The sequence below is a fragment of the Oratosquilla oratoria genome, chromosome 11 (assembly GCF_046742065.1).
Source record: "Oratosquilla oratoria isolate Oo_2021 chromosome 11, ASM4674206v1, whole genome shotgun sequence".
Classification (NCBI taxonomy): Eukaryota; Metazoa; Arthropoda; class Malacostraca; order Stomatopoda; family Squillidae; genus Oratosquilla; species Oratosquilla oratoria.
Window position 1 is genome coordinate 43815211 of NC_134787.1, and position 17500 is coordinate 43832710.

General features: G+C 37.2%; 1 protein-coding gene across 6 annotated transcripts in view; it reads right to left on the reverse strand.

The window, feature by feature from the left end:
- The window catches only part of LOC143029767 (rhomboid-related protein 2-like), a 49589-nt gene extending 36501 nt beyond the window's left edge, over nucleotides 1–13088 (reverse strand). For 2 of the 6 annotated variants that reach the window (XM_076192683.1, XM_076192688.1), the window contains exon 1: nucleotides 4112–4268. The gene's annotated coding sequence lies outside the window, so the exon portion shown is untranslated. Of the gene's footprint in view, nucleotides 1–4087; nucleotides 4281–13068 lie in introns of those variants that run through there. The other 4 variants (XM_076192687.1, XM_076192686.1, XM_076192685.1 and 1 more) reach the window with 4 other exon arrangements.
- Nucleotides 13089–17500: the final 4412 nt, after the last annotated feature.

The following is a 17500-nucleotide window of genomic DNA, read 5'->3' on the forward strand; positions in this document are numbered from 1 at the left end:
TTCTCATTCAGTGTGAAAATTCTGTCACTTTTGATGTTGTCAATTCCTTTAGAATCTTATGACCTGTATCAAGTCACCTCTGAGTCTACGTTTTTTAAGGGGCAATAGATTCATATGTTTTAGTCGATTTTCATAGGATTTATTTTTTATATTTGGAATCAGTTTTGTGGCTCGCCGTTGCACTTTTTCCAATCTGTCAATGTCTTTAATGAGATTCAGTGACCATACGGAAACAGCATATTCCAAATGTGGACGAACGATTTGTATAGCTTGTTAATGAGGGATTGACTTTTGAAGTCAAAAGATAGCGTAATCAGTTCTAGAATCTTATTTGCTTTCTCAGAGGCATTAATACACTGTTTAAATTATTTAAGATAGTTACACTATCCACTTTTGTTAGCGAATTTCCAAACAACTTGTAACCGCATTTATTGTTATTTTTACCCACGTACATAACCTTGCATTTACCTGTGTTAAATTTCGTTGGCCATTTTTCAAACCATTGCTGTAGTTTATCTAATTTTTTTAAACATCTAATTGGTTTAAGTGGTAATTTTTTATATATACATATCTATACATCTACACTGAATGATTCCCAGCGATCAATTGATATTATTCAACCACAAACAACTTTTAATTCCATGCCATCGCAATCGAGACTGAAGAATCGCTCGATGGAGACATTTTGTTGGAAATTGAAACGTGGACGAGCCGAGGATTCGAACCCAGCTAACCCGTAACAAAGTTACAGTGACTTAAACCAATGCGCTATCATCTCTCTTGATAGCGCATTGGTTTAAGTCACTGTAACTTTGTTACGGGTTAGCTGGGTTCGAATCCTCGGCTCGTCCACGTTTCAATTTCCAACAAAATGTCTCCATCGAGCGATTCTTCAGTCTCGATTGCGATGGCATGGAATTAAAAGTTGTTTGTGGTTGAATAATACATACATACATATATATACATATATATATGTATATTTATATATATATATATATATATATATATATATATATATGTTGAGACATTCTGACAGGTTGATGTAAGCGGAATAGGAAACACAGGAGTCTTAGTCTTGAGTTTATTCCTGACTAGTTTCGCAGATATGCTTTGAAAAAGCATACCTGCGAAACTAGTCAGGAATAAACTCAAGACTAAGACTCCTGTGTTTCCTATTCCGCTTACATCATATATATATATATATATATATATATATATATATATATATATATATATATTATATATATATATATTATATTATATATATATATTATATTATATATATTATATTATATTATATATGTATATATATTAGATTATATATATATTATATTATATATATATATATTATATTATATATATATATATATATATATATATATATATATATATATATATATATTATATTATATATATATATATTATATATATATATATTATATTATATATATATATATATACTTATGAAATATTCTTGTTAAAATACAAAACTCAGCGATAAAAAATACGGTTTATCCATTTCATTGTTTTCAGATATTCCGGGATTGGCGTGCCGGATCTATAGTCCTTGACGTGCCACATTTGGCACGCGAGTCAATGGTTGCCCGCAAATTGGCCGCATAGGCATACATTTACATTATCTGTACGAGTTGTATTTTTACTTTAATAAAATTCAAAATGAACGTGTCCTAATAAGGGCGGCTATGGAAAATGTCTTATTTCACCTCTGAAAGGGTGACTTTAATGGCCATGTCATTCACCATCAAGTAGAGTATCAGTATGCACTTAAAATGTAGACTCGAAGTCGAAAATCAATCCTACACTGATGTTCTAGCACTTAGAAACCGAAATTATATGTGAAGACCGACGACAAAATATTAAACACATTCCGGCGCATAGGATGATAGGAGAAGGGCAAGATGACAGTACGGAAGAGTTAAGCGAATTCAGCATTGAACTTTTCAGTCGAATGTCACAATGAATAAAATCCCTTGGCGGCAGCATAAATAAAACAGGAAAAGTACCACCCGGTGTATATTTGACAAAGGAGAAAGAGAGAGAGTGAGCATCGACCTGTGTCCGAGAGAGCAAAGAAGGGTGCGGCTATCTTGCTGATAGTGACGCAAATGACGGTCTGATAAGAGCACGAGAAACTGAAGCGAGCCACACGATGCTTGGGAAGCAACGACAACGACGACGAATAATATGTATTTCATATATTTCCATTATCGTTCAGCCCCTTTCCCTAATTCCCTCATCCCCTCCTAATGATATTATTGCATCCAACACAAAGGCACGACCCACCTTAACACTTGTCACTTGCAAGGTCTAAACAAGAAAAGCTTAGTTCACCTTGCAAAAAATACCGATACAACGCCAAAAGGATTCTAGAGTACCTGGCGGGTTCTTGCGCGCTTTCTTATGACGTCATATCGTCCTTCCGACGTGAACCGACCTGTACTTGTCCGGGTTTTGCCCTCTGGGACAAGTGCATCATCCGAAAACAACGTGAGATCGTTTGATAGGGCCACAAAACATCCGCTTCCGGTGTGTCGACAGCAGTCATTGTTTCAACACCACTTGTATCCCTCGACCCCAGCACATCACAATTCCAAGTTTAAAAGTAACGTCACTATGGAACGTTTCAAATATACGTACCATAAATTTCACACACACACACACACACACACACACACACACACACACACACACACACACACACACACACACACACACACACACACACACACACACACACACACACACACACACACACACACACACACACACACACACACACACACACACACACACACACACACACACACACACACACACACACACGCCCGGTGGCGGATTGGTAAGGCACTGGCCTCACAAGCCGGAGAACCGGGGTTCGATTCCCCGGCCGGGCGGAGACAAATTGGGTTTGTCTCCTTTCACGTGTAGCCCCTGTTCACCTAGCAGCGAGTAGGTACGGGACGTTAGTCAAGGAGTTGTGACCTTGCATTCCTGGTGTGTGGAGTGTGAGTGGTCTCAGACCTACCCAGAGATCTGCTAATAATGAGCTCTGAGCTCACTGCCGTAGGGTGGTGTCTGGCTGTCTCGAAAAGAGGCTGCAGCAGATCCGAGGTGAATACACGCACGCACACACACACGAGGTCAATTAAAGTGGCATTTGCCTATTTGGACGAGGAAATAATAAACATTTTAACTACAATAATAAGACCAAAACTCGAGTACGCAGCAACACTATGGACACCCAGTACCAAAAAGAATATAAAAAAGTTAGAAAGAATACAAAGAGCAACAACAAAACTGGCACTAACTCTTTCCAAAATAACATATGAACAAAGACTGTCCAACAAAGAACAAAGAAGGGAAAGAGGAAACTTACTATTTATAGAATTATGAAGGGAATGGAAACTTTAGATAAGAATGACTTATTGAAATGGGACAATGGATAAAAAAATAAAAATACGTATTGACCAGTCGTAATACACAGCATTTCCTAGGATTATGAAATGCACCATTGGATAAAAAATGTACAAGATATGTATGGTATTACACACTGATACAAAACACTATCACTGGTATATTTAAGAAATTAGGTTCAATAACAACTTTCTGGTAGTTTTCATCTGGTGACGAAACTATATTTCTATTACCGCGACATTAATTTTTTTCAACATAGTCATAGCATGTGTTGAAACACTTTTTTTAATATCAATATACATGAACAAAGAACATTTTTTCCCAAATGCACTTTGTAGTAAGTGGTAATGTAACACTGTTGTCAACGGCTAACTACATCACAACGTTTGGAAACGCGATGTTTGAGAAATAACACTTGTTAGACATGAAATGTTGGTAATGCACGTATGTCATTTACTATAAAGTTATTCTAAAGTGAATAGTATAATCATATCTATAGAAACTTGGAGTTCACAGAGCCTTTCTTTTTTCAGGACATCAAAATTCATAGAAAATACACATTTTACACGAAGTTCACTTGTACTCGGGACATTACCATATATTACGCTTGAATCTAACTACACTGTATTATACAAACGGTGGACTGTATTACCTACAAAATTCAGAACAAACTTACTACATTCTAATAGCTTTCAAGTCACTTTTAGAAAAATCACTGGTCTTGACTTATTTCAAGTTCTTGCCTCATGCACTGCACCAACTGAAGTACTACCACTGAATGTCGTTCGATAGGAGCCGTTATGCTTACTAGCCTCAACCGCCACCACTCGGCGTTTATTCACTCCTCCCTTCCTCACACTTCCACTACTCCTCGTTCATATAAATAATCAATATCAGGTGGAAGTGATAACTTACCAGTACCCATGACAAAATTGCAAATTTGGTACTAAAGAAGTAATATTTTCGATCATTAGCCACGGTATGAGCTAATGCATAATTTATGAATGAAAATATGGTAATTTCCAAACACTATAAAAAGCCTATCCTTTTCATTAATTATAATATTTATATATTTTCTAAAAACTTTATTTCATCATCAACTTCTCTTGAGAACTAAAACGTAAATCTCGCCAAGGTGGAAAGAATATCAGTGGGTTCCGATAAAAAAGGAGATAACATGATTAGATATTCTATTTACTTAGACTTAGTCATCAACTGCTTTGTTTATGAAATCAAGTACTTTATGAAAGTTTTTTTTTTTTATCATGACACGGCAGTGTCGTGTCTATCTGACGGATTATGTGGTGTGACGTTAGACAGGTAATATGTTTCTATCAGTTCGTACTTGGTAATTGGTAACAAGGCTCCGTACGGAAAAATTAGGAGAAGTCACAAGGCACCACACGGAAAAATTAGGAGAGGTCACAAGGCTCTACACGGAACCACACGTAATTTGTCCTCTCTTGGGACTACCAAAATCCCCTATACCGAATTGTTTACAAATGTTCTCAATTATGTAGTTATCTAATTTATACATACCATTACTTATGTTCAAATTGACTGACTCAATTTGTTTGATAAGGCTACTTTCAATAATGTTCCTGTTAACAATAGGATTACATGATAAAACTGAAGATGCCTTAGTCCAGTCTATACAATGATTATAATCCCTCATGTGCTCAAATAAAGCATTAGAGTCTTGTCCTGTTCTGACACTATATTTATGTTGCTTTATTCTAGTTGAGAGATCACCTGTTTGCCCTCTATAAAAATTCCCATAATCTTTACACGGAACCTTGTATATGCAACCACATGAATTTTTTGGAGAATTCTTAATAATCAATTTCTTGAATGTGCGTGAATTGTTAAAGACTACATTAACGTTCCATGTTTTGAGTAAATGAGGACTTTCACCGTAGGTTGAGTCCTATAAAAAGTTTTCTTGGCTCTCCTAATTTTTCCGTGTGGTGCCTTGTGACCTCTCCTAATTTTTCCGTATGGAGCCTTGTTACCTCTCCTAGGTTTACACTTTTCCGTTTATATTGTCTTTGTATTGTACTTTTGTCTGTATTCTCCCCTGAGGATGTGAATTACACGAAAGCGCTTGGGATTTCTGTGTTTCTCTTTCTTAAGTGGTTACCAGCATATTTCTGATCACGTGTTCAAGTGATTTATTTGCAATATGTATGTATGTATGTTTGTATGTATGTATGTATGTATTTGTGGATGTGTATATGCATGTATGCATACATGTGTGCATTTATGTACGTATGTATGCATGTATGTATACATGTATGTATACATGTATTTATGTATACATGTATTTATGCATGTATGTATGTATGCATGTACAGTATATATGTATGTATGGGTGGGTGGGTGGATGTATTATGGATGTACCTATATATGCATATGTGTCTATGTATGAATGGATGTATGTGTGTGTGGATGTATATATGCATCGTATATGTGTGTGTGGATGTATATATGCATCGTATAGTTCTTGTGTATTTTAGTTGCGAATTCTTCAATTATGTTTGTGTTTTCCCATTACATATTTATTATAGATTTTTGTTGGACATTAACTTTACTAAAGTGTATTAATCTATTACAATCCGTGTACCTTTGGTAAGGAGACCCAAGCGAACTATGTGTTTCCCGCGAAGCCACGGCAGGCGCCCAGTTTGTACTTTGCCTCGTACGTGTAGTAAGACTTTTATTTGCCACCCCAGTACATTGTGGTGGCACGCGGTAAAGTCAGTTTGCTTATTTTGAACGATTTTATACGGTAGGCAATTCTCGAGTGATAAGAACTTCAGTGAACTTTGGCTGGCCAGCTTAATAACTCGCGTGTTTCTTCTTCTTCTTCTTCTTTCTTCATTCCTTTATTTATTTTTTGAGCTAGGTAGCTAATAACAGTGACTTTGGAATTTATATATGAGCAATTAATAACAGTGGCTATGGGTATTATGTATGAATAGTGTATTCTTGGTGGGTGCCATGTGATTTTTTCTTCATCCCATGTGGTCTCCGGCTTGGCATCCTGCCTGGATTTTTGGATATCTTCGTCATCTATATTAATCAGACGTTTGACTACTATTACTGTGTGTAGTGATTCATCTGGAGGCCTGGATGGGAGAGGATTAATGAGCAGATTACGTCTACGCAGATCACCCACGTGTTGCCGGTTTCAGTACACTGCCTTTTCACAGTGACTATATTGTTCACTATGTTCAATCTTGTGTATATTTTTGTTAGTTATGCATACATGTTAAATAGTATTATTATGATAATTGAACTATAGTTCGTTTCTCTGGCCAGGCTACGATTTGTTTACGTCATGTTGCTTATGCCATAGGTGGCCATATTTGTTACGTCACAGTTCGGTCCTTTTGCTTTCCTTTGTTTTTTAATGGTTACACCTTGCGGTGCCGTTTTCCTTTGTTGTGAGTCATAGAAATTTGGTGTTATTGTTTACAATTTTTACGGGCAAGAGAAATTTTCGTCACTGGTCCAAGTTTTCCTTACTGAGGCATGTGTTTTTCTAAGCGGTCGCAGTAATTAATGCATGTGTTAAGAATTTCTTATTTCTGTTTTAATGCTATTAAGTAGTGGGTTACAGTTACCTTGCTCTCCTTTGAATATGCCTAAGCCCAAATTGTCTTCATTTATTAGTTCCCAACCTTCATCTCAGACGATGGCTCATACATTTACCCTTTTGCATCAGGATCCTTCCATAGTTAAGTTTTTGGGTCAGGATCTCCAGTATAAGGCTGCAGATTTTATTCGCCAGTGCGAAGATAGTATAGTCAATACTAATGTGACTACTGGGTCTGAGAAAATATTATTCGTGAGATCTCAACTTGTGCCTAACTCATTGGTTGGTGAAATGATGTCAGTCTCATGTCTTGACCTCAAAACATTGAACTATAATTATAATACTTTTAGAGCTAATTTCCTCATTTTTTTCTGATACCCCTGTAGACGATAATTTTCAATGGTGTTTTAAGTTAGCTGATGTCCTTGCATCCCGATTGGGCACTCTTAACTGTATGCGTGCTCAGGCCCAGGCCAGCATGATCGCTTTCGATGCCTTCGAACCATTGTTTTATTCAGATTTGATAGATATGGATGTTATTATTTTGGATCTTCTCTCAGCTATAAGATGGATAAGTCCTTATTGTCTTGTGCAGCACGGCTTTAAAGTAAAGTAAAAGAAGTGCCTTCTGGTTCTTTTTGTATTAGCAGTGTACAACAACATACCAATGTTCCTATAGTTCTCATCCTCCGCCCCTTCAGTCATTAGTACCTACTCAAAGCTCTACTTCGTCTACATTTACACCTCCTGTACTTGCATGTACCTATTGTAACAAATCAGGTCACTCAGGAGCTTTTTGCTTTCGCCGTAAGCGTCACGAGCACAAGTCAGTGCAGCCCCGTGTCCGTGGGAATTTTTCTGATGCCTCTTCTAACGCGACACATGACCTCTCTAGAGTACTGGCTCAAGATATACTTAGCTACTGTCATATACATGGTCAATGTAACCATTCGACTGATCAGTGTTCAAATATTCTGAAACTCTCATCAATTTATGCAAAATCAGTCCCCTTTTCACCAGCGCTCATATCACAAACTAAGGGATTTATCAATAATAGCCACCTCAGATCATCCATTTGGTGGCTTCTGAGTCTTCTCAATTACTCAACTTCCAATTTCTTACGGAGAACACACCTATCTCAGTCACAGTAGATACTGGTGCAGAATGTACTCTTGTAGGTAGAATAGCTTATTATGCTTTCAGGGATTTGCACAGTCTCCCTTCATTTCCTTTTTGTAATAACTTGCATTCTGTACAAGGTTCTCCATTACCTATTATCGGGTCTGTTCGCTTTCCCTTAAGGTTTTCCTCGCATGCAAACGTTTTCCATGTTACTTTTGTTGTTGTTTCTGGAATTGCTCTTATATGTGATTGCCTCTTCGGCATTGCTGCTCTTACAGCTCGTGACATAGATATACCTCTTAGGCGCCGTGTAGTGATTTTTCATAATTCTGTTATTCCTGCAACAGGTAGGCCAGTTTTCATATGTAGCTCCCCTTCTGTGCATGATCAGACCATACAGTTGTCTTCAAAGGATCAAATCGTTTTGACTCTCCTATTCTTTTCTGTGCTGCTGTTGTTATAGGCAAGCATTATATTGGAACTTCAAGTTCAGTTCGAGTCCCGGTGAGCATTCCAGGTGCTCCGATTGGGTCTGGCGTTTTATCTCAGCCTGACTTTGTTCGTGTTCGTCGTCTAGCATTGTAAGGAACTATCTCCGCTATTTGTGAGGATCAAGTTACCACAGCTATGATAACCAACGTCACTGGTGTTCCTATCACCCTCTCTTCTGGTAGTCACTTAGGTTCGTTTGAAGTAGATGGCGTTGACACTGTCCAGGATTCGCCTCCTATCATAGCAGCTTCTGTGCTAGTCTCCTCAAGCATGTGTCACTGCTCACTTGGCTTCTAAGTATGCAACGTATGTAGGTGAGATTGATTTTCCTGACGAGATTCCCCGTCTCACTGAACTGTTAGTAAACCACTGTTAAGCTTTGGCTTTACCTGGTGATCCATTAGGAGTCACGGGTCGTGTTGTTCATAGCATTGATCTTCAGCAAGGTGTTCGGCCTGTTTACGTTTCCTCCTACAGGTTGCCTCATTCTCGTCGGCTTGGTCCAGTCCTTGATTGACGACTTGTTACGCGAAGGCGTTGTACAAGAGTCTCACTCAGAGTGGAACTCGCCGTTCCTCCTGGTGCATAAGAAAGATGGATCTTTTCGTCCTGTTATTGATTATAGGCGAGTTATTGAGGTCACTATTCCAGACCATTACCCTATGCCTATGTTAAGTAATCTTCTCCAGTCCATTGGAACAGGTAATACTGTGTTCACCACCTTAGACTTAAAAACAGGCTTTTTGGCAGATTCCCTTGTAAGATCACGGCCTTCTCGACTCCAACAGGGCATTATGAATGGCTTCGTTGCCCCCATGAGGTTACGGAATGCTCCCTTGACTTGCCAGCGCTTGATTAACTCAATTTTTCATGACCTAGTAGGGAACGGACTTTTTGTTTACCTGGATGACTTGATCTTAGTCTTCAAGGATGTGGAAAGACCCTTCTATAAGTTATCCATGGCCTTGCAATGTTTGCTGATGCTGGATTGAAACTCAATTTGCCCAAGTGTTCTTTTCTTAAGTTTCCAATTCCTAGGTCATGTTGTAGACAAACATGGTATTCACACCACAGATGATAAAGTCAAAGCAATTAGGGACTTCCCTACACCTAGGTCAGCTGAACGTGCAAATTCCTTCCTTGGACTGGCAGGATACTATCGTGCATTTATTAAGAATTTTGCTTCAATTGCATCTCCCCTTACTCGTCTTCTCAAGAAGGACACTTCCTTTCAGTGGCGTGATGTTCATCAGGAGAGTTTTGATTCAATGAAGCATGTCCTTACTTAGGGGTCTATGTTGACATTCCCTGATTATAATCTTCCCTTTACTACTTTACAGATGCTTCTGGTACAGGTATTGGGGCTGTATTTATGCAACAAGTAGATGGATGGAAACCCCATGTTATTGCATATGCTAGCCGCATTCTTAACAAGCCTGAGTCTCGTTACTCTGTTACACACTGAGAGGCACTGGCAGTGGTATGGGCTTAAAAGCATTTTCGAGATATCATTTTTGGATATCCTGTTACAGCCTACACTGACCACACTGCTGTCACACAGCTTTTCAAGGGCAAAAATATTTCAGACCGCATAGCCAGATGGTTCCTTACAATTAAAGAAGTTAACCCGACTCTTAAGCATATTCCAGGACGTGCAAACAATGTTGCTGATGCACTTTCACGTAATATATCTGTAGCTGCAGTTACAGTGATTGATAAATTCTCCCAGAAGGATCTGGCCAAAGCTCAGCGTGAGGACCCTGTTTAGTCTGTTGTCATTTATGCTTTGGAACCTGATGATGTTACCACCTTACCAGATTTACCTGTACCCATGTCCCAATTTTCTCTACAGGACAATGTTCTTATTCGTAATGTGGAAGTGTTTGAGTAGGATATGGCACAGTTAGTGATCCCTGAGTCTCTAGTCCCTGTTGTTCTGTCCCTTGCTCATGATGCCTATCCCTGCATTTACCCGGCCTTTCGCAAGGCCCACAATACAAACTATGTCTTCTGTATCTACCACCTCACAATTATAATCTCCGTTCAAGGGGTCCTATACCTTAATATCTGTATTTGTGCATTGCTTATGATGTTAGCCATGGTGTCTTGAATCGTATTCTTTGTATTGTTTACCATTTTTGTATCCATTTCTTATGCAATTTTTATGATGTATTCCTTGAAATGTTAATTTTTTTTGTGTCCATTTCTTAGGTATAATGTGTAACTATTGTCTAGCTCTTAAGTGTAATGTCCCGAACGTCCAGCAATTGTTATCTTTTGACTCAAATTTTCACTGGCGTCAGTTCTGATGTATCTTTATGTGTGTTTTTTATTCTTTTGCCTATATATATATATATATATATATATATATATATATATATATATTATGTATTTTTCTTGTATAGGCTATGTTCATGTACATTTATTTTCTTCCACATTTTTATATGTACACTGTGGTGTGTGTGTGGAGTTGTTTATGTTTTCCGTTTTAACTTGTCTCGGTCATTCATTTTTCTTGTTTGCTCGGTGTATGTATGATTTTATGTATGTATGTATGTATATATGTATGTACTTCTGTATGTATAAGTATCATGGCCTCAAGGAGACCATCCATATTCAATATTCACTTATGAATCTAAGTGTTGTGGTAATTGGGTTCAAAAGATTGTCACATGATATATTTACAGATTGCGTTAGAAATATATGTTATCTAAACAGTTAACTCAAGTCTATCTTTAAGTCAGCCGTTTCAGGCTCAACAGGAGTGAGATGCACAAATAAAACTCATGAAAATATCGAAGAGGTTCCAATATTTCTACATTCCAAATCTGTTTAAAATTTTACTTCGAAAATAAAGTAAACACGCCATGTTTTCCCGCCAATTACTGTTCCCTTCCGAATTAATGCAAATGTTTTAGATTTTTAGTAAAACCTATACTGATCTAATTTAACCCCAGAAAACTCAACCCAGTTTGATATAATTTTAACCTAACATAAATGCTGCGTCTCCTATTTTACTTGCTAAAAACAGTTGGCCGGTGAAAATAGTATGGTTGACTATAGTCACCGAATGTATATAGAATGCTATTACTAATACTACGAGCTGTTACTGTTTTCCTTAAACAAGAAGTTGAGTGGTGTGCGGTCCGTGTGTGTGTGTGTGTGTGTGTGTGTGTGTGTGTGTGTGTGTGTGTGTGTGTGTGTGTGTGTGTGTGTGTGTGTGTGTGTGTGTGTGTGATTCACCATGGTTTTGAATCACGTGTTGGACTTGTGATCGACAGCTATTTCCTATGAATGTGTGTGTGTGTGTGTGTGTGTGTGTGTGTGTGTGTGTGTGTGTGTGTGTGTGTGTGTGTGTGTGTGTGTATGTGTATGTGTGATTGACCATGGTTTTGAATCACATGTTGGACTCGTGATCGACAGCTATTTCCTGTGAATGTGTGTGTGTGTGTGTGTGTGTGTGTGTGTGTGTGTGTGTGTGTGTGTGTGTGTGTGTGTGTGTGTGTGTGTGTGATTCACCATGGTTTTGAATCACGTGTTGGACTCGTGATCGACAGCTATTTTCTGTGTGTGTGTGTGTGTGTGTGTGTGTGTGTGTGTGTGTATGTGTGTGTGTGTGTGTGTGTGTGTGTGTGTGTATGTGTGTGTGTGTGTGTATTCACCTCGGATCTGCTGCAGTCTCTGTCGAGGCAGCCAGACACCACCCTTCGGCAGTGAGCTCAGAGCTCCTTATTAGCCGATCTCTGGGTAGGGTGGGTGCGTGTGTGTAAAATCACAGCATTACCCATAGGTCGGACAATACGAAGCTAAGAATTCTCGTCCGAGAGGGTAATGGCTGTCGATCACGGATCAAGTACGTGATCGGAAGCCGTGGAGAGTCACACACGAACACACACACAAGCCCCTACACATATCGGCCAGCATACTTTTATCAAACATCCGTTTCAAGTCCGGCCATCCCCCTCTCCCTCCCCTCCTTCCCCTACAATTTATGTCTGTCCTCATTCCCTCCTCGCTTATGAACCCAGTTCCTCACCATCAATAGTATCTCATAACCCTCATCGTTTCCACATATAACTCCTTTGCGACTAAAGGTAAGGGTTGTTATTATTTCCTTGGAGTCATACCACAGGTTCTTTGTTGTGATGCAAAGAAAACGCGTGTTACGAGGGAAAAAATGGGAAATTGTGTGTTTGTACATGTGTACGCACATCCAGGGATATACAAGTATACAAACACACATACACACACGCGCACACATATGTTACTACTCAAATCAAATATGAATATTTTTGCATTTCTTACATGTATTATGTTGGCAAATATACATATATTTCTAAATCGGCTAAAGTTTAAAAGTAACTGCAAAATAAGAACATCTGAATTACAAAAGTTACATGTTAACTGCTTTGCTCACATACCTGTTTCACATCCCACGCCGGATATCTACTCGTGCACATCTGTCCTCCTAATACAACTGCAATCTCTGTACACCTGCCACTCAAGGACAAGGGAGAACGTGTTTTCTCCACCAAGTGATATTTACAAACTCCACAGCGAACCTATACTTCCTGTGACGTGGCGAGCTCGAGTGGGACAGATGTTCCCAACCAGCCGACATGACGTCATATCGCCATCGATTCGCTTATCTTGATTTCTTTGTTCATTATGATGGGGCACGATTTTGAATTCAAATGGAAATTTGATCACTATCATTAGGGTCAAATGTCCAAATAAGAAATGGTTAGTTCACTCTCTCTCGCAAATATATATATATATATATATATATATATATATATATATATATATATATATATATATATATATATATATATATATATTACACACACACACACACACACACACACACACACACACACACACACACACACACACACACACACACACACACACACACACACACACACACACACACACATATATATATATATATATATATATATATATATATATATATATATATATATATATATATATATATGCAGAGTCCACTGGGAAAAGGAAAAACACACGGACTCCGTGCTTTTCCTTTTCCCAGTGGACTCTGCATTTTTGTGATTCACGTGTGACTTGTGAAATTTGTGCATATATATATATATATATATATATATATATATATATATATATGTATATGTATATATATATATATATATATATTGCCTCGCGTACTCATTTTGTTTCAGCTTCGTGACTCGAAAATATCGATATGATAGGAATAACCCGAGACATGGTTAAATGGTACAGAGTTCGAAGCTGAATTTAATATTGCGGGATTTAAACACTTTCATCAGGATAGAAACCACAAGAAAGATGGGGGTGTTCTGTTGCACGTTAAAAACAATGTTCATGCTTGTGTTTTAGAGAAAGTGAAACAGGATGCATATGATAGTTTGTGGGTTGAGTTAACCCAAACAAATGGACAAAAAATGAATGTAGGTGTAATATGTAGGCCAAAGACATTATCATTAGCAGACGACAAACTGTTATTTCAATAACTGTCTAGCTTCTGCAACCGGGATTTATTGATATTGGGTGATTTAAATTTTACTGACATTGATTGGGTGAACCTTGAACATGGCCATATAGGTAGTCGCTTGATTGATTTTCTTGGTGACAATTACTTAATTCAGCATGTAAAAGAGCCCACAAGGTATGGAAACCTACTCGATCTATTGATCACTAGCCGCGAAAGCATGGTAACTGATGTAGAAGTCGGTGAAACTGTTGCAAATAGCGATCACAACTTAGATTCAAACTCCTAAAAAAATTTAGAATAGATACTTGTGTTTCTAAAATACCCGATTTCAGTAAAGCTCAGTTCATAGAACTACGTCAGGAGCTTCAGCTTACAGATTGGGAGGCAAAATTAAGCGAAAGACCTGTAGACCAGATATGGGGAATATTTCAAAATACGCTCACTAAGATGATTCATACTTACATTCCTTTTAAGGACAGACGTCCCCCAAATCAGGCTCGCCCAAAGTGGCTCGACAAAGAAACTGAAAAAAGTATTGCTAAAAAGAGACAGGCTTATTATAAATATAAATGCTCGGGTGCATCTAATGACTATGAAAATTATGTATCAATACAGAGAGATTTAAAAAAGACAATAAAAAAGAAAAGTAAACGACAATACGAAGTGAACTTTGCTGATAAATCCAAAGAGAATCCCAAAGAATTCTATAGCTACATTAGAAATAAAAAGGTTGTTAGGAATCACATTGGTCCACTATTATCTGCTGACGGTCAACTTGAATATTCAAATGAAGGAATGTGTAATATCTTAAACAATTATTTTAGCTCGGTATTCGTAAACGAAACACCTCAAAGTGAACTCCAAACTGAAACCTGTGAAAAGTCTAGGGTATACTCACTACGGTAAATATAACAAAAGAAAAAATTAAAAGGTGTATAGATAAACTCAAAGTTAATAAAACACCAGGGCCTGACGGTTGGCATCCAAGAATCTTAAAGGAAATAAAAAATGAGATTGTTGTTCCATTAGAAATTATTTTCAAGAAATCCATCATATCCGGAGTTGTCCCAGGAGAATGGAAGCTAGCTAACGTTACTCCCATATTAAAAAAAGATGACAAAAAGAAACCAAATAACTATAGGCCTATAAGTTTGACTTCAATCGTAGGAAAAATAATGGAAATTATCATCAGAGATGCTATCGAACATCATTTAGAAAGTAACCGTTTGATAAATGATAGCCAGCATGGTTTCAGACGGAAACGTTCTTGCGTGACTAACTTACTCGATTTCTACAACACAGTTATCTCGAATTATGACAAAAGAAACAATATAGATTTAATATATCTAGACTTTGCAAAAGCTTTTGATACCGTCCCACACGAAAGACTACTTACTAAATTAGCTTTGCACGGAATAAGTGGTAGCCTTTTAAGTTGGACTAGTAATTGGTTGAATGATCGAAAACAGAGTTGTTTTAAATGGAAAAACTTCTAGATGGAAAAATGTTACAAGTGGAGTTCCTCAGGGTTCCGTTCTTGGACCACTTCTATTCATAGTATATATAAATGATATAGACCATGGACTAAAATCTACTGTTTCCAAATTTGCTGATGATACAAATCTGTGCGGAATGGCAAATGATCACTTAAACCAATTAGATATTCAAGAAGATTTAGATAAATTACAACAATGGTCTGAAAAGTGGCTAATGAAATTTAACACAAGTAAATGCAAGGTAATGCACATAGGTAAAAATAACAGTAAGTACGATTACAAGTTATTTGGGAATTCGTTAACAAAAGTGGATAGTGAAAAAGATCTCGGCGTAATTATCAGTAACGATCTCAAATCATCAAAGCAGTGTATTTCAGCCTCTGAGAAAGCAAATAAGATTCTAGGACTGATTGCGCGATCTTTTGATTTCAAAAGACAATCACTCATTAACAAGCTATATAAATCGTTAGTTCGTCCACATTTGGAATATGCTGTATCCGTATGGTCACCGAATCTCATTAAAGACATTGACAGACTGGAAAAAGTACAACGGCGAGCCACAAAACTATTTCCAAATATCGAAAATAAATCATACGAAAATCGACTAAAACATATGAATCTGTTTTCCCTAAAAAAAGCGTAGACTCAGAGATGACTTGATACAGGTCTTTAAAATTCTAAAGGGAATTGACATCATAAGTGACAAATTTTTCACATTGAATGAGAATCAGACATGAAACAATGGTCTCAAACTGTCCGGAAATAGATTCAATTTGGAAGTAGGTAGAAACAACTTTGCCAACCGTGTAGTTAATGAATGGAATAAACTTCCTGCACAGGTAGTGCAATGTAGTTCAGTTCGAAGCTTTAAGAATCATTTAGATAAACACCTAAGCAAGATGCTGTAATGATTATAATTCATTCTATATTATTTGTTTTTGTTTTGTTATCATTTGTCTGTTTGATTTTCATTTATTATTAGTTATATGTCAATTTATTATTATTTACTATTTACCTGTTTATTTATTATTTAACTATACCAATGCATTTATTTGTGTATTCTATTTGTTATTTACATTATTATAGTTTTTATTTATTCATTTATTAGTATTATGATTTTTTTCACATCCGACCTAGATATGGACCAAAAGGTCTCCTGTCGGCATGCTCCGCCTTTGTAATCCTTTGTAAAATTGCTTGGTTTGCACCTTGCATACATTTTCATGACGTCATATTGTTTGGTTTCCGAAATTCTATTTTAGACTTCGCCTGTGTCGTTTTCACAGATGAATAGAATCGTCCTGGCTACCATACCGGAGCCACAGGTCCTTTAAATGGGCCTCTTCCGGAGAATCATCTATGAGTATCTGTGAGTATCTGTACAGCACTGCTCTAAGGAATAATAATGTGTCATCACTGTACATACTACAGCACCGCCCTTGTAGAGAATATATAATAATAAAAAAATCATCTACACTGTATGGCATTGGACAAAATTTTCTGATATAAAGCAATTTCATAGACTGCGTTAGGGACAATTACCAAAATTGCTATGTATATGGCAACGCGTTCATTTAGGAAGGTAGTATTCAGGTGTTCTGTTACTTCTTTATTTGATTTTATTTATTTCAGTGTAAAATGATTTTCCAAGCAATTCAAGCCAATAACCAATACAGATGAATTAATCAACAAATGTAAAGACTGAGTCACAGGTAAGAATATGATAATTTACTAAGAATAGCTCAAAATATCTCAATAAGGGAGGTAAAATATAATACTGTGATACATGCAGTAGTTTCACACATATATCAACTAAAATTAAAGACAACAAAAGTTGACTGGACAATAATACTAAGTATA